Source organism: Schistocerca piceifrons, chromosome 1, assembly GCF_021461385.2.
Source record: "Schistocerca piceifrons isolate TAMUIC-IGC-003096 chromosome 1, iqSchPice1.1, whole genome shotgun sequence".
NCBI classification, from domain to species: domain Eukaryota; kingdom Metazoa; phylum Arthropoda; class Insecta; order Orthoptera; family Acrididae; genus Schistocerca; species Schistocerca piceifrons.
The window spans coordinates 1,119,124,814-1,119,147,546 of NC_060138.1; the positions used below are offsets into that span (position 1 = coordinate 1,119,124,814).

The 22,733-nt window shown below is 45.5% G+C and overlaps 1 protein-coding gene across 1 annotated transcript in view; it reads right to left on the reverse strand.

The window, feature by feature from the left end:
• The window catches only part of LOC124777581 (forkhead box protein O-like), a 668,269-nt gene that overhangs the window by 325,628 nt on the left and 319,908 nt on the right, over nt 1-22,733 (reverse strand). The gene's annotated exons all lie outside the window — the stretch shown is intronic.

The following is a 22,733-nucleotide window of genomic DNA, read 5'->3' on the forward strand; positions in this document are numbered from 1 at the left end:
ACATGCTAGACATGCTCTATGGGATTGAAATCGGGAGAGCGAGCAGACCACACCATGCATGCAATATCTTCAGGACAAAAAAAAAAAAAAAAAAAAAAAAAAAAAAAAAAAAAAAAAAAAAAAAAAAAAAAAAAAAAAAAGAAGTCGAGCATTATCGTCCATCAAAACGAAGATCTGCGTTCACAGCATCTCCCAACAACCACGCAGGAGATCCCATGATCTCCTAGCGGTACCTGACAGCAGTTAAATCTTCCTGATTCACCTGTACAGTTTCATGAAGAGGTGTTCGAGTGGTCAACATAATCCCTGCCCACACCCTTAGGGATCTTCTTCGATATCGGTTCCTTTCCACAATGTCTGGGTCCCGAAATTGTGTTCCACGTGCCCTACAGACGCGAATCCACCGAGAATCACTCTCCAGACCTAATCGCGATTCATGTGTGGAAAAAAAAAAAAAAATTGACCCAACGTTCGACCGTCCAGGTCGGATGTTGACGGCTCCACTGTAGACATTTCCTTCTGTGAAGAGACGCCAGACGTGAACAGTCAGCACGTCTTCAACAATAAAGGACTCTCTGCTGAAGCCTTCTCTACACCGTTAGCCTCGATACAACACGTCCAGGGGATGCTGCGAGGTCAGATGCCAGTTGCAGTGCAGTACTAAGACGGTACAGTCGTGCCCTTACAGCCAAATAACGGTCCACTCTTCCTGATGTCACACGTGGTCGGCCCTGTCCTGGACTCCGGGTACAGTTTCGGTCCCTATAGATGTCGCCTCGTCAGAGACACAGCAGAACGGGCTTACATTAAGCCATAGGGCCACATCAGCTTGCTACTCTCCTGCTTCTATTCTTCCTACGGCCCTCCACAGCAGGAAGTCTGTAGGCGCCTCCTCTGTGCCACACTGCACCGCCTGTGACTGCAAACACTGCCCCCGTTATAGGTGCCCTGAAGTCGTTGCTGGCGTGGTTGTCCGTTGATCAGAATGCCATCTTCCGTGCAGAATACAATCGTAACGACATCTGTTGACAGTCTGTATGACTGAATCGCGAATTAGACATAGGACGAGAAAACAGCAGTTTGTTACTTTAATTTTGGACACCAATGTAGTTCGGCACATGGACAATGTCCTATCATCAGTAAAGCAGATGTATTGACACAATTCCTGTTGAGTTAGGAAGTGGCAGTTTTTTAAAAACTAATTTGTCTTTAAATATTATTTTGAATAGAATGTATCACTACACTTGAATTAAGGCATTGTGTATTATGATAGTTGCCATTTCAAACGGGGCACACATTATTGTGAATTAAACAAATCCACAAATGACTTCACCCAGGCCGGCCGGTGTGGCTGTGCGGTTCTAGGCGCTTCAGTCTGGAACCGCGCGACCGCTACGGTCGCAGGTTCGAATCCTGACTCGGGTATGGATGTGTGTGATGTCCTTAGGTTAGTTAGGTTTAAGTAGTTCGAAGTTATAGGGGAGCTGATGACCTCAGATGCTAAGTCCCATAGTGCTCAGAGCCATTTGAACCATTTTGAACTTCACCCAGGTAGTAACCATCAAGAAACTGGAATGAGGACGAAGTGTGGCGAGTGTAGCCCAGGAATTTGGTGCTGCTCACAGCACTGTTTCGCATGCGTGGGGAGCATTTCGAATCCCAGGCACTGCCGCCCCAAGAACAGGGGGTGGTCGACCACCGTCAATTGCAGCAGCAGGTGACCGCTACATTGTGCAACAGGCAAGAAGGGACTGACGTGAAACAGCGGGTGCAATTGCAACCCCATGTAACGGGATTGCGAGGCAATTCATCTGATGCTCCACAGTGGCATGTGACTGCATGGGGGGTGCTCTCTTTGCCCGACGACCAGAACGTTGCGTTCCGTTGACACCCGCTCATCGGCGGCACCGTTCGCGATGAGAGCAGGTTCAGTCTGAGTGATTATTCTAGACGTACCCCTCACATGGCGAGCGGCGGGAATACGCTATGCACCAAGGAATATTGTCCAACATGATTGTTTTCCTGATGCATGTGTCCTTGGTGGGGAGGCCATAATGTTGCATGGGTGTACATTTCGGAGAATGCACTGGCCTAGCCATCTCCCTCCCCCCCCCCCCCCCCCCCCCGTTTTTATCACATCAAGAACGTGTGGGATGCGTTGGGGAGTCGTATTGCAACACGTCCACAAGCACCAACGATCGATCAGCGAATGTCAACATTGTTGGTGGGGGAATGGAACGCCCTACCACAGGTACTCCTTACCAACCTTGTGGCCAGCTTGAGAGCACTTGCAGAGCATGCGATGCTATCCGTAGTTCACAAAGAGCCACGTCCCACATTTTGTAATGTCCAGGGGACCAACATGAATCGCGGTTACTTCCGTGTAAATATTGCCTTCGAATAAAACTATTACTTCTGTTCGTCTCATTGCCTATTTCTTTGGTTACCTTCAGCCTACACTGTAGCAGTTGTTTCTCTGTATGGTCCAAGTTTTATCGAACTATGTTATTTGACAGTGACGCATCATACGAAAGATACTTTCACCCTCAAGTGTTATTAAAATCTTATTCAATTTCAAGAATACTTCAGATTTTATCATCAATAACTTTTCAAATAACTTATTTCCGCAAAAAGAAAATTGTTTCACACGTAGTGAAAAGGGGTTTTCAATTGAGGCTAATACAAAGAAATTTTAGGCACTACATACGAAGTGTTATTTGGATCATTAATTGCCCACTTTGTTTTAACTACCTCCTTAATTACTATGCGAGAAACGTACGTGTTGTCTTTGGCTTCAAATCAAAAGATATGTTTTTATTAGTTACTACATATGTGGAATGAAATAGATACTTAAATGTCATCGCACGTGTCATTACTTCAGACATAAGTTAATGTCCAAACACCCTCCCTTGCCGCCCCCCCCCCCCCCCCACACACACACACACATTGTGTGTACATAGCCTGTAAACAGATCGCACAAATGATCTATAGATATGAAACTAGTTAGCTAATTAAAATACGTTATAGGACACCCAGCTGCACATAATCTACATTAAGTCCGAACTAAACCCATTCGCTAAGCAGTGCAAAGTGGTCTGAGCAGCTGGGAAAGCCAACGGGCGTGGTAGGAGTCCCCAAAACCACTCGAGGCCCACTGCCGCCCGCAGGATTAGCAGTATGTCGGACTACCTCACGGTAAAGGCGCCTGCTAATAGAATTCTTGCAGGGAAGACGGGCTGCAAGGCTGCGGATATCACACAAACACACACACACACACACACACACACACACACACACACACTGGACGGCGCGCACTCTGGCGAATTGCTTGCTCAGGCCGGATCGGCTCACTGTGTGCCGAGCAGAAATAGCGCGCTCCACACGGCCGCTGCCACGTATTGACACTGGGTCGGCAGCAGGCGCGTGGGAAAATTCCGGCGCCTCAGCAGTGACGGGGTGGTAATCTTCCGAGCAAGGTGTAGCGTCCTCCCAGACTAGTCGCATGCAGTCGCGAGACAGTATTTTTCGGAACGACGATAAGGTTGCCATGAATAAACGCGCATTGTTCACTGTGGCAGTCTACGTACGAAAGGGACTCGAGGAGACATAAGCCAGTGCCGAACAGGTCGCTAGAATGAGCTGGTCACTTCTTGTTCAATTTTGTTTTTATCTACTGACGTATGCCACACAGAAGTACAGAGCCATAAGCACAAGCGTGGTTGACGGAAGTCATTAAAGGTAAACATACAAAAGGTATTATAACGAATGTTTCAAAAGCACACATACAAAAAAGAATTGTCTTCATACGAAGTATAGAGTCACACGTGTCAGTCCTCAGCTTCAATACTCAACTGATGGACAGACGGCGTTAAGAAACTTAACTAGCAAAACCACCAACAGCAACACAGTCTCGTCATCTGCTGCCATTTTCTGGTAGTTAAATTTCGTAACGCCGTTTCCCAGTCAGTCGAATACTGTTGCTGCTGAGTGACACATGTGACTCCCTACTTTGCATGAAGACTTCTCTTTTTGGTATGTCTACTTCTGCAACATTCTTTATAATACCTTTTGTACTCGTATATTTACTGTTACTGACTTAAGTCAGTTACAATTCCGTTAATCACTCTATACTGATCATAGGCTGCGCCCGAAACGCCTCAGTTCAACAAATAAATTTTTTAGCAACAAGTGACTCGTTCAGTCTAGCGACCTATTCAGCACAGACGTAAGCCTCCTCAAGTTCACGTGATAGTTACAGGCCTCCCACACGACTTTATGTACGACAGGGAGTCGTGAAGTTTTAGTTACCACCTCGAGAAAAAAAAAACAGCTCCAGCCTTGAAACTTGGTAAAAGTCTCGGTCTTCCGCTACATATTCACCCTTCAATGGTATGCATTTTTCGCAACTATCGATTCCTTTCTAAGGCGTTAAGTTTTGCCTGCATAATTTGATACTGTGTAATTTCTTTTCGATTTATATTAAACCACTATTTACGATGCACATTCGAATTAATAATCATTTCATTGGTTGACACTGCCTAGCACCACGCACTAACAATTTCTGTAGTACTGGCAGTTAATTTGAGCTGAGAAATGGCGACGTGGGCTATGCATTCACCAGAAGCCGGCCGTTATCGACTGAAGGGGGGGGGGGGGGGGCGCAGGAAAGTTGCGTTCTGCAGGGCGGACGTTTACTACCCCAACAGACAGCAGAGGCGACGGTTTACAACACTCGTGGCCACAGAACCCGCTTACTGTAGACAGTGCGTGCGGGAGGTTGCACTCTGCTGGGACGAAAAACTTTTTTCAGAATAAAGTACCTGACGAAAGAGCGCCGAGAGCAGAACAAGGCGACAAGACATCCTTTTAGTCCAAGGAATGTGTGGGGTCACAAACGATGGTCGCGAACTGCCCTCCGAGTATTCTCCTCACGGAAACTGCCAGGACGCGCTTCCCACCGAAAAACAGAGACACGTATTTCATTGGCAGAGTGCTAAGGAGGTAGAAAGCGAAATAGAAACTCCCAGAAAATTTTCTGAATGTAGTATGAGCTTCAGGTGGTTGCCCGGGAGTTGGAGGTAATGTTTTTGTAACGGCCACTAGGATTCGTCTCAGTCGTAGACACTTCATGTCCATGAGGGAGCGGGAGTACGGGATGGAGAGACGCTTCCCTCCGGGGATCAACCCAGAGACCTCGCTGGCGAGAACTACAGCAGAGGATCTGGTAGTTACGTACTGAGAAGCCTTGCTTTCGACACTGGGAGAACGTGAAGTCTTTTCTCTATGAACGTAAGTGTTGCAGCGTTACTCACCTTCAAATGCAGAAAGCCAATTACCACATCATATTCCAATTGATCAATGGGCTGCGGCATTTCGTTTCGATCCCCCTATAGACACGGCACTACTGAGTGTATGAGGACAGCAGATACGTACCTCCAAACTAACAGAAAGTACATAACGTGACTTTGTTTTCGCGAGTAGTTAATTAGAACTTGTACGACTGCCTGTCGTACACGAGTGCAGCAGAGCAGGAGCGAAAGCGGGCCTGGAAGTGGTCAGTGTGTCTCTAATGTTAGCCTCGCAGCTGGCGGGTCGCCAGCTCGCACCTCGCCAGCCACAGACAAGCTAATTGCCGCCGCCTCGAAAACGAGACGCGACTCCGGACATCTCCCGCTCTCATTCACCAGATTCCGGTCTGTTCCACGTCTCAACACCATTTGAGTCACGAAAATAGGAAAAGCTGAGTGTGCGTAGTTTCTTCAGTCGAGTCGTTTACAAGACTTTCACTAAAATGGAACTTTTCTTCCCTCTCGCTATTGTCACATGTACTGCAAATTTAACTCAAGTAAGGAACTTCATTAATTCGGGGATGTGGTGTGGTTTCGCAACAAACAAATCAAAAGATGATACTAACGAGTAAGCCCAAGAGGCAGACATACCTTTCTGCCACGTTTTCTACTAAACTCAGTACAGGTCGCTCGTCACTACGTTCGACGGTAATGCCCGTACCGACAGGGCTATCCAGGCACGAAAAGGTACTGCCAGCTGTGAACGTCCGCAATGAGTCAAACTTGCGGTAACAGCACTGCCCGCTGAAGACAAGGTTCCGTATTAGAATCCCATTCCAACACACAGCTACAGTCCCCCAGGAAAATTTGATTTAAAGTTTTCAGGCAGGATGCCGTTAGTTCTCTGCTGACTATCTGAGCGGTCAATCAGAAAATTCTGTCTCCCGCACTGACAATTTCGAACATCGATGGACAAAATCGATGATGATGATGATGATGATGATGATGATGATGATGACGACGACGACGATGATGATTATTAGTTTGTAGGGCGCTCAACTGCGCGGTCATCAGCGCCCGCACACAGTCCTAATTTTCACACCGTCCAAGTTTTTCACATTCCAATCTAATCACTGTCACGACTGATGACGATGATGAAATGATAAGGACAACACAAAAGAGAGAAAATTCCCAACTCGGCCGGGAATCGAACCCGGGACCCCGTGATCCAGAGGGAGCAACACTGGCACCTAGACCACGACCTGCGGACGGACAAAATCGAGATCATTATACTGGCAATACGCTTTGAATTGGGTCGTGCCGAACAGCCGTTGTGTTACGAAACCGACGAGAGCTTCACTGCAATTCAGAAGTAGCCAAAAACCTCACACACAAACAAAAACTGAACGAAGGCAGAATTAACGTAAAGAGAGCCATGCGCAAAGAGTTCAACGAATACGAAAGTAAAATTCTATCTTCCTACTTATCATAAAATCCCGATTTACACAGAAGAGCCAAAGAAACTGGTACGCCTGTCTAATATCCTGTAGGGCCCCCGCGAGCACGCAGAAGTACCGCAACACGACGTGGCATTGACTCGACTAATGTGTGAAGTTGAAGCAGTGCTGGAGGGAATAACACCATAAATCATGCAGGGCTGTCCGTAAATCCGTAAGAGTACGAGGGGATGGACATCTCTTCGAAACAGCACGTTGCAAGGCATCCCATACAAGCTCAATAATGTTCACGTCTGCGGAGTTTGCTGGCCAGCGGAAGTGTTTAAACTCAGAAGAGTGTTCCTGGAGCCAATCTGTAGCAATTCTGGATGTGTGGGATGTCGCACTGTCATGCTAGAGTTTCCCATATCAGTCTGAATGCACAATTGACACGAATGGATGCAAATGGCTCTAAGCGCTATGGGACTCAGCATCTGAGGTCATCAGTCCCCTAGAACTTAAAACTACTTAAACCTAACTAACATAAGGACATCACACACATCCATACCCGAGGCAGGATTCGAACCTGCGACCGTAGCAGCAGCGCGGTTCCAGACTGAAGTGCCTAGAACCGCTCGGCCACAACGGCCGGCGATGCAGGTGATCAGACAGGATGCTTAGGTACGCGTCACCTGTCAGAGTAGTATCTAGACGTACCAGGGGTCCCATATCATACCCACTGCACTCGCCCCGCACCATTACAGAGCCTCCACCAGCTTGAACAGTCCCTTGCTGATATCCAGGGTACATGGATTTATGACCTTGTCTCCATACCCGTATATGTCCATCCGCTCAATATAATTTGAAACGAGACTCGTCCGACCAGGCAACATGTTTCCTCCACTCGTCAGCAGTCAAATATCAGTATTGATGGACCCAGGTGAGGCGTAAAACTTTGTGTCGTGCAGCCATCAAGGGTTCAAGAGTGGGCCTTCGGCTCTCAAGGTCCATATCGATGATGGCTCAGCACTGAAATCTGCAGCAATTTTGCAGAAGGGTTGTTCTTATGTCACGTTGAACGATTCTGTTCCGTCGTAGTTGGTCCTGTTCTTGCAGGATCTATTCCCGGCTGCAGCGATGTCGGAGATTTGATGTTTTATCGGATTCCTGATATTCACGGTACACGTGATAGTCGTAAGGGAAAATCCGCACTTCATCGCTACCTCAGAGATGCTGTGTCCCATCGTTCGTGCGCTGAGTGCAACACCACGTCTGAACTCACTTAAATCTTAATAATCTGCCATTGTAGCAGAAGTAACCGATGTAACAACTGCGCCACACACGTGTTGTCCTATATAGGCAGTGCCGTATTCTGCCTGTTTACATAGCTCTGTATTTGAATATACATGCCTGTACCAGTTTCTTTGGCGCTTCAGTGTGTAAGAGTCAACCCATATATTGATTCCTTCAGCGTACATCTCGCAAATAGACCATGAGGGTAAAGTCAGAGAAATTTGAGCTCACAAAGCAACCGTTCTTCCCGCAAATCACACGTGACTGGAACCAGAAAATGGCGAACTTACAGTTGTACACAGTTTGCAAAGTATAGACGTAGATGTCGGTGACTAATTGCTAATGACGTTGCACGTGAAAAAACAATGTTCGTGTTTGACAGGAAGCCCCGCAGACAGCGAAACGTCGCAAGGGGCTACCCTCGCTACGGATCTTTGCCTGTAGTGTTGTTCTAATACGTGTGTGTTACAAGTGTCTATCATCTTAGTAGATATGTTGCGACCGTGTCTCTTCAGCCCGTATCATTGATTGCAGTATAATAGTAGAAAGAATTATAATGCGCGTCCCGGTGTCTGTTTAGGAAAATTTGGTCCGAAACTTCGTAACTCAATTATTCCGATTACTTTATGTAGCGTGAATTCGAGTCAGAGAAAGTGAATAATAAAGAATCTGTGTAAAAAAAAAAAAAAAGAGGTAGTGAAATCTGAACTTGTACTCATGTAGTCAACATAGTATCATGTGGAGAGTGATTGGCGAATGAATTAGTGCCACAAATATGAAAATCCTTTGAAAGTGTAAAAGTTTGTCAGCACTGAGAAGAAACGATTATTAACGAGTGCGAACGACTGAACGGAAAAAAGAATCGCACGTGATCGTTCAACTGTGCAGTAATAGCGAACTGAGCCAATTATAAAAGGAGATAAAATAGCTTTAGTGATAATTGGCTAAATTAAAATAGTATTGATGCCTGAGGAAGTTTCACTTTTTTAACGACACGAAAGGGAGCAGAGATGATATGGAGAACTTGGAAAGCTAAGAATCTTCTGTCAGCGGTACAGCAGATTTTTACAAAAATCCTTATTTGACGTCTAAAAAAAAAAAAAAAAGATACGGACAACGGACAGAATACAGTTGTCCAATGATACAACTAACATCACACACTTAATTTGTATCTGGTTTATAGACTATGTGGAAATGTTTGGGGCTCTCGCAGGTCACTGGCACCACTTGAGAAATGAGGAGGACACTCTGTCTAAATCCATTCGATTACATCAAGAGAGTGTCAGAAGATGGGAAATCACCAAAACTATTACCTCCAGCCTTAGAGGGGACTCTTAAAAACGTTAAAAGTGGAAAGAAAGGAAGAATATGTGTGAACGGAGCTTATTTGAACCACCCCCGGTTTTCATATGACACGTTTTGTTTGCTTCGGATCCAGAAGAGCTTTAACAAAGGATGGAGAAACTTTGTAGAGGAAGTAAGAGTGCAGGGCTGAAAATGAACTTCAGTGCGGCTAAAATATTGTTGTGTCAGAATGGCGATAGGAGGACAGTAAATAGTGATGTGAAGTTGCGGTTGACGAATTTGTATAAGCGGACGAGTGTAAGCAACAAGTGGATGGGCACTTCAATAAAGAAGAGGGAAAAAACGGCTGAGAGTATGATGATAACGGATGTTCTCGAGGCAGCTGTTTGTGTTCTTTAGTGATTTTTGTTTTGCGGCTATTACGAGGTGGTGCAAGGCGTGTTCCTCTGCCTAACGTTTCGTCCTGCAATATTGGAGACATCGTCAAAGGCTGTAACGATTCAGAAACCATTCAGTCTCAAACACGTTCAGAAAGTCCAACTGTTTATAGTTGTGCACCCAGAGGTCTGATGACGTCACGAAACGACCGTTGTGAGCGGTACGTATAAACAATTAGAAATTGGAAATTTGTGGTAAGATCATATGGTACCAAACCGCTGAGGTCATCGGTCCCTAAGCTTGCACACTACTTAAACTAACTTACGCTAAGGACAACACACACACACACACACAAACACACACACACACACACACACACAAACACACACACACACACACACACACACACACACACGCGCGCGCCTGAGGGAGGACTCGAACCTCCGATGGGGGCAGCCGCGCGAACCGTGACAAGCCGCCGCAGACCACGTGTCTATAAACAATTAGGCTTGCGGAACTTGTGTAACTGTTTTTTTGAGCCGTTATGGTCGCTGATGATGTCGGCAGCACTGCAAGAGGAAACGTTAGGCACAGGAACATGCCTTGGACCACGGCCTAATGCACATAAAAAAAACTCACCGAGGTTCCGGTTTCATTTTCATCCGGAAAAACGGATGCTGTATCCAGAGGTAATCCCCAGTATAACTCAACTGGGCCTTCTATAACCATTTTTATTTTAGGGAAGTGGAAATCGACGCTAAACGTGCAAATAATTCCAAAATTGAGCACAGCAAGAGCGACCGAAAAAAGGGACAAAAAACGTAAAAGAGCTGGGGATTTGACAGTCACTGTTACGACTGAAGTGGAGATGGACTGGGGTTACAAGATGAAATATTAGGAGACGGATGAAGGACGTTCTGTGTTGAGTCCTCGTTCTAAAATGTCAACTTTCACAGTTAATAAAATGTTTCAGGCTATTATGTCGACGTCGAGAAGACGAGACATGACGAGAAAATGACAAAGATGATAATAATGATGATGATAAAGATGATAGTGATCATTACAAAGATGGTGGTGGTGATGACGATAAATATGATGAAGCTGATGATAATTACGAAGAAGACAATGATGACAAATATGATAAAAATGGTGGTGGTGGTGGTGGTGGTCGTCGTCGTCGACCTGGGTGAAGACATGCAAGCTCCGTACGTAGATATATTTCGTCACCTCAGTGCAGCTTTTCCGCTGTATATAGTTTTCAAGAAATCATGGCTGAAGCAGACGACTTTGATCGCCAGAAACTGTCAACTTGAACTTGTACGTACCCCCCACAAGTGAAATATGTGCCGGCTGAAAGACTTCCTGGTTGGCGGCCCCGCGTTCCTTCCTACCGGGGCCCGTGACGCAACGCCGGCGGCAGGGACACTCCCCGACCGGCTCCGGCCTTCGGACAGGTTCCGCGACACGCGGAGCCGAGGAACATGTGGCGGCCAGCAGCGCAGTGCAGCACGCGAGCCTGCCCAGCCGAGCCGAGCCGAGGATCTCTGCGCCAGCCGCCAAGGACGGCGCGCAATGTGCGCAGCGCATTAAACGCCGCGTCCACGCCTTCCCAGCAAACGCGCTCCTCTTCTCTGAACGCAATTACGTACCTGCTTGTTGTGCCGCAGACGGCAAGGAAGAGTGAACGCGACGAGGAACGAAGCGGGGGTGTTATCAGTCAGGGTGGAACGCACAGGGCTTCGTGGAACATCTACAATTATACTGACTTCAGCGGATGATTATACCTCTTAGTGTGTGCCTTACGACTGTACTTTAATTTTTTTAATTTGGTCAATAATTAAATCAAATACTGAAAATCAAATTTTTGTTGCCCCTGGAAGCCCTTGGACAGGCAACGTGCAATTGGGTTGTGCTACAGTTTTAGCTGTTAAAATAGTGACATGGCTTGTTTAAGGACGAAGGAAACGTTTGAATGATGTTTCACTGCCAGGTAACATAGCCCGATGAAACTTGGACCAAACAAGAAAGAAAACACTTTTATTCAAAGACAATAATTACGTTGAAGCCACCGCGGCTGATGATGATGGTCCCCTAGACATTACAAAAGGCGGTACGCAATTCTTAATACGGCGTGTGTTCACCACGGACGGCACTGCCGCTCTGTAACGTGCTGCTCTGCTGGCCACACGTTTGCTAACGAGTTCTTGTGGCATGGTGTTCCATTCATCCACCGGCGCTGTTAACAACTGGCCCACTAAACTCTTTCCGTTCCTACCGTTTCGTGCAGAACTGCACTGGACATCTTCAGAGGCCTTGCTCCTACGCTGAGTCGGCAAGACTAAGCGGAAGAGCAACACATCAAATGATTTCCAGTGCAGTTCTGCACGAAACGGTAGGAACAGAAAGAGTTTAGTGGGTCACGACCTTATATCCCGAAAGGTATGCCAACAACTTGACTTATTGTATTAAACCTTCAACGGAAGTCTATAAATGACATGTCCGCGATCGTTATCGCTAGTCAACATATCCGTCTTGATCGCTATTTACATTTTTATAATATACCTCAAAGCGGTTCGACCACAGTCATCATCACAGTGAGATTTAAAAAAACTCTATTCACTTTATCTCGTCAGTTCACACGAACACTTGCCCCACGACTAGGCATGCAACGATTGTGTGTGTGTGTGTGTGTGTGTGTGTGTGTGTGTGTGTGTGTGTGTGAACCGACGAGGTACAGTGAATAGAGTTTTATAAATGCGATTATGATTATAGCTGTGGCCGAAACGCGGTAATGTGCATTTGAAAAAAAATGTAAATATAAATAGCGATCAAATACGGACAATTATATTGACTTCAGCAGATGATTATAGCTCTTAAATGAGTGCATTACGACATTATTTTAACTTTTTTTGTTTGGTCAATAATTATATGAAATACCGAAAATCAGATTTTTGTGTGCCCCAGGAAGCCATTAGATAGGCAACCGTCAACGGCTGTGTGCTATAGTTTTGGCCGTTTTGTGAGATAGATTACTTGGGGTGCCGTGAGTCTATTTGCACATGACAGAAAGAAACAGCTAACGGCGTCTCTACGACGATACCGTCTGAACAGTAGTATTGTTCTCAAAGCAACCGTGGTATTGATTGATTTATTGTAGCACACTGCAACCATCAGACCAAAGCAAAGCAGTGTTACTTGGATTCACATTTTTTTGCTGCTGAGTGGGCTTAGCAATTTTAAAAGTGGGCTCAGCAATTTAGCACAAGTGTATTATATAAAAAATAAGGTACACAAGGCATTAAAACGCGGACTCTGCTAGTATTATTTGCACGCTAACATAATAAGCAAGTCGCTCTAAGCAGACGTAAATTATTTAACAAGCGAACACAAAAGTCGTACAATATTTGGTGTAAATTATCCAATTACACGAAGTAAGTAAGAATTCTACTACAAAGTAAAGGTTTAAATAGGTACACAGAGAGTGATTCCGTTATGATGCTACAAATTTTTAAGCATGACGGAGAGGGCCGCGTGTATCAATCTGAGGTCCCCCGGTCCGAAAAGACGGATTCGAAAGTCATAAGCGAAAATCGTTCTGATTCCTCCGACAGTGGAGTACATGCGCCAGTACTGTTGTCGCTAAGACTACAGAGTAGATAGCTTTCACAGGTGGTAGTATGGACAAAAGCACTAGTAAACATGGGCTCTAAACTGAATACCTTAAGAGCTAAAGCATTTGTTCATCTTCGATACTGTGAAATAGAACTCTTCTACCTCAAGTTCTTTGGTTTCAATATTTTTGGAGGAGCTAGTGCGGACCAAAACAAGGAAAAGAGTCCAATAATTATGGGCTCTAAAATGCGTGAGTTGAGAGCTCTGAGCACTTGTTCAGTAGAGGAGATACGTTTGACAATAGCAATGAAGAGTTTTCGTCAAGTTAACTACCTCCTTATTCAGCATTATACCCTCAAAAGCACAATAAGGGTATCCTGTTGTTAAAAAAAAGTCTTACATCTGTTCTCGAATTTCGTCGACGACTTTAGTGTTGTCTATAGATACTCAGATTCATCCCAATCGCTAGTGCCAAGGTGTATCAAAACGCACACCGTATCTCAAAGGAAAACCGAGACTATTTCGAAAGTATTAAACATACAACAAATAACATTATCATAAGTTAACATAACAATGAGAGCGACTTTAGCGCGCTGATGTAACGAAGGTAAATGAGGACAACCTGTTTCTACAGATTCTGTATCAATTTCTTTCACGTATGATGCTTTTTCATTGCTACAGCACGTAAGTACTAGGAAAAAAAATTGAAGTTACGACAGCACTGATGTTGTTACCACTTTATTCTACGCGTGTTGCCCAAGCGAAACAAACTTGTGCGATGCTCATAATAGTTATGTACTTACAACTCTCCGGATACTGTGGTGAGTATTGTAATGGAGACTTAAAAATTACAAAAATGTACACTTCTTTTTCGCCGTGACATTTGGACACATCAACCTTTCACACGCAAAGTTATTGCCAGAGGTAAAACAAGCGACAAGTGGCAGATGAAAATCCTATTACAGAATGAGGATTTAACCCTGGAACTTCCAATTTGTAGTCTGAAAATTACCAGCAAACCCACCGAGCACCGAATAAAACAGCAACCCCACGACTGGTCACCACAGAGCTGTGTTACGCGTAGCCCTACCGCACGAGAAGCAGCTCACCCAACCAGTTACTCGCAGACGCACTACAAAGTGGGTCACAAATTACGATGCAGCTCAGCCTTTCCCGCGTAATCAAGTAATTACATCTAGATCTAAATCTACATACATACTCCGCAAGCGATCACACGGCACTACTCCTGATCATACGTTTTCCCGCTCCGCTTACATTTAGATCCAGGTGACATCGACTGTCTGCAGGTCTCCGTGTGAGCGCCGATTTCTCTTGTCTTCTCTTCGTGGTCCTTGCGCGAGACATTCGTTGTTGTCACAAGGACCGTTGTGCTGACTGTCACCAATGCCGGTTCTCTAAACTCTCGGTACGGATTGACATTTGATTTCACGAACCATATCCGCAAAATTCGCGCTTTGATCGAACCAACCGGTAACAATTCTAGAACCTTGCACCGTTCTTAGTTGCTTCGATGTAGTCTTGTAATCCGACCTTTTGGGAATCCTAAAGACTCGAGTGGTACTCAAAAATGGGTCGTTCAATAGTTGTAAACGCGGTCCCCTTTACGGATGAGTAACACTTTCCTAGAAGTCTTCCAATAAACAATTCTGTTTCATGTCGTTTTACAGCGTTACGCCTACATATTTAATCCACTTGACTGCGCCAAGTAACTTACCACTAATAATGTATTCGAACATTACAGACTCGTTTCCCTTGCTCATCCGCATTAATTTACATGTTTCCTCACTTAGGACAAGTTACCATTCATCACAGCAAATGATTTCTAAGTCGTCCTTTGTCCTCCTGCAGTTTCTCAACGACACTTTCCCGTGCACTGCTGTGTCATCGACTAAGAGTCGCAGATTTCTGCTCACCTTATCCGTCAGATCGTTTATGGTTATAGATGACGAGAACAGTCTCATCTTCCCTGGGGCACTCCTGACGATACCTTTGTCTCCGATGAACACGCGCCAACGTACTGGGTTCTACTACTCAAAAACACTTCAAGCACTGACTTATCTGAGAATTTATTCCATATGCTCGGACCTTCGTTAAGTCTGCATTGCGGCGCTATGAACAGGTGAAAGATCCGTTAAAATAATGCTCATGTATACCGACCAGCGCACCCTGAACGAAATGGTAGTATGTCAAGGAAAGGTGGACCAACGCAACCATTCGTCGTTCTACGGAAAAGTGCGTTTCGTAATCGATGATGATCAGTAGCAGGTCTGATAGCTATCGATTCGCGAAAGGACAGGTGTAGTTTACCTCCTGAAGCACAATGATTATAAACTGATAGTACAAGAGAGTGAAGCGTCCTAGTGCGTTTAGAAGTACGAATATTCCGCCGGTCACGGTCTAGAGGTGAGCGCCGGGGATCTGCTGGCTGGACGGCTCGCTGTGGGGAATAACTCTTGACGGGTGGACGCCCCACGCCCGCGCTACACAACTCTTTTATCTTAGCGCACAAAAGGGCGCCTTTCTCCCTGCGAACAATGGCCGTCACATCGCTTTAACCTCGCGCAACCGTCTTTCACAAAATGAAGTGCTCGCCTTTTCGCTACTAACAAATTTACATAACCACCGGAACGCGCTTTAATATTAGCCCTCGTCCTGAAGCGCAGCTTGCAAATTTACACCGAGGGAGATCTGTTACCTGCAAGAAAAGCTCGACAGTTCGGCTTCGGCTCACCGTGTACCGCACGCGCCAGTGGCTGGCAGAGATCGCCGTCTGGCAATAAGCGGTATTCGCGGAAGGGGGGGGGGGGGGGTAAAATTTAGTATGCTAACTTTTATCATCCTTATAAGGGTTAACCCATTAATGGAAACCAATGATGTTTGGCGTAAAAAAACTGCATTCCACATTGCACAGAAAAATTTTACTTACGTAAAACGGAATCCAGAAGTATAACAGTGTGCTACTCAAGGCGTGCGCCCATCCTTTACGTTTAACGATGTAGTTCGAATTGGTTTACAGTTTGCCTAAAACCTGCAGTTTGGATTGTAATTTCAATAAAATTTTACGAGCTACATTCCCTTATTATTTTATTTACTTGCAGTATCTGTAACTTCATGCGGGTGGTAGTTAGGTAAAGCGATACTTCTTGTAGCACGTAGTGACCTCCTTAATGTCTTTCCCTAGTTTCTTGTGCAAAGAGATTCTTTGGGTAACCCATGGGCAACAGACGGTCGTTTACGTTTTCGAATGGCTTTTTCAGGTTCTGTTGCATAAGGAGTGTCGGAAGAAGGAAGGAATGCAGATGTCGGTGTTCCAGCGACAGGAGTGCTACAGTTTTCTTGAGGAACAACAATCATCTGAACTCGTACGCCAGACTTAGAACACACCCAAATCGTGCGAGTAAGCGCACGTCATTTAGTACATGGATAACAATAAGTAAAACATACACAAGGAATTATCAGAAAAGTAAAAACTCGTCACCACGTGTAACTAAGTAACTGATTGACATAATGTTTAAAGTTTCAAAGGCGAATAGGAATATTATCTGAAGCTAACAACAATTGAAGTTAGAGCTTCTGTGAGTCACGAACAAAATCAAACAGCCGTTCCATGAGTTTCTAACGTATCGGCAGCCCGCTGGTGTTGTTAACATATAAGGCAAACAACACAAGAATTGCGTTTTGTTGTTCCATGGCCCGGCAGATCTTTACATTTCGTCGTATTCTTATGACATTGACAGAATTTGCAGAAGTAGTGGCAAGCTGTATATTTGAAATCCTTCTTCTTTAAGGTTCCAAGAACGCTGTACACACACATTAATGTGCCTCGTGTAGTTTCTTTCTTTATAAACGCCTTTTTATTTCGCAAAACGCGGTGAGCGCTATGTTGTTGTGTTTCCTAACCCAGTCAATGTTCTTTCAGTGGGGTTAGGAAACACAACAACGTAGCGCTCAACTCGTTTTACGAAGTAAAAAGGCGTTTATAAAGAAAGAAACTACACGAGGTACATTAATATGGGTGTGCAGTGTCCTTGGAACCTTAAAGAAGAAGGATTGTCAAATATACAGCTTGCCACTACTTCCGCAAATTCTGTCAGTGCAGAACACCATACAGTTGTTCCTACAAAACCATATAATGTAAAATCCACTGATGATGGCACAGAGGTGCTGAAACATGTTTGGCTAAAAAGAAAAAAGAAAAACAGTGTGTTTGCAAAAAGGCGGAACCATATCCTATAATTTAACTACAAATGCGGAAAGAAAGGACAAGAGCTGCAGATTCAAAAGATGAATATAGGTATCAAACTAATAATTCAATTTACGACGCAGGAAGAGAGCAATGGTCAAGTTTACCAATGTTACAGTAATCAAACGGGTGAACGCGTACAATTTCCTCTCTTACATTAACAAGACTACGGGTCACATCGTGAAAATGTTAGCCACGTACGGAATGGAAACGACTTTTTACACCCACCAAGAAAATAGAGAATGCTTAAGAAAGATACACAGCATTCACTATTGGGTCCTGGGGTGATAACATTTCTTGTAGTTGTGGGCACGTATACAATGGAACCACAGAAAGACGTGTAAATACACACTTACCTGAACACAGAAGGACATTACATCTCTGGCAGCAAAATTCCACCTTAGAGAAACTTGTTTTCCGAGATTGAACCCGTGAAGTAAAATTCAGTACGATCAGTTTTGGCAACGAGAATATAATATTAAGCGTACATGTTTGAGTTACCGCAGAGCTTTACAGACACCGTAATAATTTTAATAGAAAAGAGGGAATCAAGTTAGATAAAATTAGGGGGTGGGGGGGGCGACTGTGTGCCAACTGAATGACGATCGATTACGACGCCGTCAGCTAGACAAAATCGAGCCCCTGAGTCACGTGACGACTGCTGGTGCCCTCTGCACACCTCTATAAATTCGAGGATACTTTGCGCCCTTGATGCACTTTTACATACCAAGATGTCTCCCGCAGTTGGAGAGAAAATGGCAAGCAATAGTTTTAAATATCGACCACGGCGTCTGAGCCCGGAAGTTTCGATAAAGAAAACACCGGCCGTGAAAGCATACACTTAAAGAAATCTTTCTAGTTTTTTCAGTGTCTGATACGCTACCTCATTAAAATTATTCGTACAAGTGGACATTAATAAGGAGTGTGTCCTTCCTTCGCCTTTATGGCGATTTGAACTCTGCCGGAGAGATTTTCAACGAGCCGTTTGAACGTCGCCTATTTTTCCTAAAGAGCCGAAACGACGGAAGGTGGAAGTGATGTTTAAGTCTGAGGTCTGGATCGAAGTCGATGATGTAACTCATCCCGAGGTGTTCGATTGGGTTCACGAAGGGACTCTGATCAGGATGAAGTTGAGTCGGCGCTAGCCGAACACTGACAGCCGGCCACTGTGGCCGAGCGGTTCTAGGCGCTTCAGTCCGGAACAGTGCTGCTGCTACGGTCGCAGGTTCGAATCCTCCATCGGGCATGGATGTGTGTGCTGTCCTTAGGTTAGTTAGGTTTAAGTAGTTCTAAGTCTAGGGGACTGATGACCTCAGAAATTAAGTCCCATGGTGCTTAAAGCCATTTCATCCATTTTGAACACTGACAGCTGTATTGGACCGGATGCGGCAGCGTCGCGCGCCTGCCCCCAACCAGGAACGTAACGCATTTTGTAAACGTCTGTATACCAACGCCTCGGTGTTATTGAAGCTCTGCAGACGGCTACTGTTTGTGCCGGCAGCCGCTAGCGCTCTGCAGTTGGGAAAGCTGGTTACAGCGCTGCGAGCTGTCAGCAATCTTCTTACGCTGTCTCGACTTCAGTCCATTCAGAAATGTTGATGTCCACAAGCCATTGTTGGTTGGTTTGTTTGGAGGAGGGGACCAAACAGCGAGGTCATCGATCCCATTAGAGTACGGAAGGATGTGGAAGGAAATCGGCCGTGCCCTTTCAAAGGAACCATCCCGGTATTTGCCTGAAGCGATTTCGGGAAATCACGGAAAACCTAAATCAGGATGGCCGGAAACGGGTTTTAACCGTTGCCGTCCCGAATGCGAGTCCAGTGTGCTATCCACTGCGCCACCTCGCTCGGTCACAAACCATTCTTTCAGATTCTCCTCTATGACAGGGTGCAATGACAAGCTGATGCAATCAGTCTATACCCCACGCAGTACACAATACCGTAGAATGTGTTCATATCACTCGTCATTTAGCGTGTTCTTGTGAGCAATAACGTGACCGCACCCTCCTTAATTCACTATTGGTTCTACACATGATGGCAGGAAATGTTCTCCAGGCGTTCGCCAGACCCAAACCCTTCCATCGTGTTGCCACAGGTCGTGCCGTGATTCATTACTCCAAATCGCTCGTGTATTCATCGTCCATCCACTGGCGTTGCTCTTTACAGCACTTCAGGCGTCGCTTAGCATTGACTACAGAGTTGAATGGCTTATAAGGAGGTCTTCGGCCACTGTACCCCACCCTTTTTAACTCCCGGGCACAGTCTTAGTGCCAGCTGAACTGCTGGTAGCGTTCTGGAGCTCATGATTCCTTCCACTGGTATCACGTGTATTTTTACGGTCCCTGTTTGTTAGTAACATGAGGGATACCTGGTCACGGTTTGGCTGTAGATGTTCCTTCTCGTTTCCGCTTCACAATCGTCACCAACAGTGAACTTGGGCAGCTTTAGAAGCGTTGAAATTCGCCTGAGGATTTGTTATTCATGTGACGTCTTATGGCTAGTTCACGTACCAAGCCACTGAGCTCTCCTGACTTATCTATTCTGCTGTTACTGGCTCTCTCTTGTCAACATAACGCATCCTGCCTCATTTTACACTGTCGAGTCCACCTTCCGTGACATCTAGTTGCCAGTGGTGCCTTACATAGGTGTGTGCGGCTACTTTTGATCAGACAACGATCAGCTTTGACACCCTCCCCAGTCGGACCTTGTGTAATACAGCTCTGTCAGCTTCAAACCGGCCTTCGTGTTTAGGACTACTGAGATGCAGACGAAGATGTACAAGCCCCACTGCGCCCCGACCAGAACCCTCTGCTTCCGCTGTGACGCTGGCCGGACAGCCGATACGCCACCTATTTTCCGTATTTGAGGCAATTATGCGAGTAGGGTGGCTAGGGTTGCGACGTATCAGCGCGCGGATCGGCCCGAGCGCTCATTGTGCGGGGGTGACGAGCAGCTGCCGCTCCGCCAATTCCCACGGGCCGGTTACCCGAGCACTGGCAGCGGCAGCGGTAGCGGCGTCGGCGGCAGAAAAACCCCCGCAAGGGGTTGAGCGCGGCCGCGCCGGTCCGGTCCACTCCGCCCCCGCAGGATTCCACCCCTTCGCTCGGCGCGCCTTTGTGCGGCCGCCAGCCGGCGCCGCCACCGCCCCCGCGCGCCTTTGTCCCGCGTGAGACCAGCGGCTACCTGACGGCCGGCCGTCTGTCCTCTCCTCTCCCCTCCCAGTTGCCAAGTCGCCGCAACCCTAATGATGGCACGGCCGGCCTGCTTGCTTGCTTGCTTGCTTGCAAAACCCGAACACCGCGCCGCAGACAGGCCTTCGTGCACACAACGGATGTACAGGTCCAAAAACTTGGCTGAATTTTGATTTGTAGGCACTAGGTCAGTGGTTCCCAGCGCTGAGTGCAATGAGACAGCTAGTAAACCAGCCCTGCCATCTCTCTCCCCCCCCCCCCTCCCCCTCCCTCACATTATCATCAAATTTAGCACCTAACTAAACTGTAAAATGAAAGACTTTTCTTGGAACACTTTTACTTATGATGAATGATATGTAGTCAGCCTCTCTCTCTCTCTCTCTCTCTCTCTCTCTCTCTCTCTCTGTGTGTGTGTGTGTGTGTGTGTGTGTGTGTGTGTGTGTGCGCGCGCGCGTGCGCGCGTGTGTGTGTTAGAATGAATGATCAAGCGATCTGCAGTGCATCTCAAATGCTACCCGCAACTCCTTCTCAGATAAGAAAGCTAACTATCCACAGTGGGGGTACACACTTGTTACGAAACGTACTTTCCCTGCATTACTCCTCTCCATTGCGGCTCTTGCCTGAGCTGTACACTGCAACCCCATTTAAAATCAAGTAAGTTCACATGTGTGCACTATACTTACTGTTTCTGAATAACTTCATTGGTGGGACCCCTCACTTCTCAACTGGCACAAATTGGACGACTGCAGGCTGTTAATGCTTTGTGTCTAACGAGTCTAATAATAACAATAATACTGTGAACAGCCTTATGTCGTTACTGCTGTGCTGTTCTGTCAATTAATTCATTTATCTGTTCCTAAGCAAGTAATGAAACAATTTCTGGACGACTGCAGCTACTATCTGCAACTTGGAAAAGACTTTTCTTGGTATATTTAGCATTTTTTACGTATATGTCTCACTCTTGTCATTAGCAATGAACAGGAAAAAGGGCAACATATGTCGGTAGTGGGTGGACTATGTGAGGAACCTGTAACCTCCAACGGAGTAATCCTTCTAATTGAGAAAAAGTAATTATTGATAACTTATATAAACTATATTACAATCTTACAATATTGTAATAATACTAATTATCTTTTGAAAATAATTTAGTTTCGCGACTTAAACAGAATCGACTAGTTTATTTTTTAGTCCTCAGAAAATTTCATTTTACCCCTCACGGGTTATTGGCCCAGATTGGGAACGACTGCATTAGGCAATAGTTCTGCTCCTGATGTTTCGTCTCCTAATGCTGGAGAGATGATCAGAGGCTATTAAGAGTCAGGTATTAGTTACACTTAAAGTATTTCTTCGCTTATTTTATGAACAGAGAGTGTAACTGCAATATTCCGTCCATCTCGCCTGGTGTTGGCAGTAAATATTCGTGGCAATCTTTCTGTTCAACAGTGCTACGACCGCGGCTACTGGACTAAGAATCACAAAAACTGAATGCATGTTCTATGTCGCTAATTATTACGAACACTGGAGGTCATCACTGTAGTTCACAACAAACAAATATACTAACAAATTTACTTTAATATTTATCTACCGCAGAGAGGGGTTAAGTATTTCACTCACACAGCAACGAAAATTGCGAAGTGTCATAAATAATTCATAAATTTTCATCAGATTCGAGGAAGGTTTACGGTCTACTCGAATGGACGAAAAATTTACGTAGTATTAGATTTATTACAGACATCAGTTTGCATCATATCTTTCATAACGAGCATCAGAGCAAGAGTGAGTAAATACTTCATCATAAATATCATTATGTCTTACGAGAATCGACCACGTACAAACAGTTAATACAGGGCCACAGATATACTTTTCACAATTGTCCGTCGTATGCGGCAGAGATCACAATTACCACACACACAGAGCGCCAACGTAGAAATCAGGTGGAATTTGCTCACAACATGATTAGAGTCAAA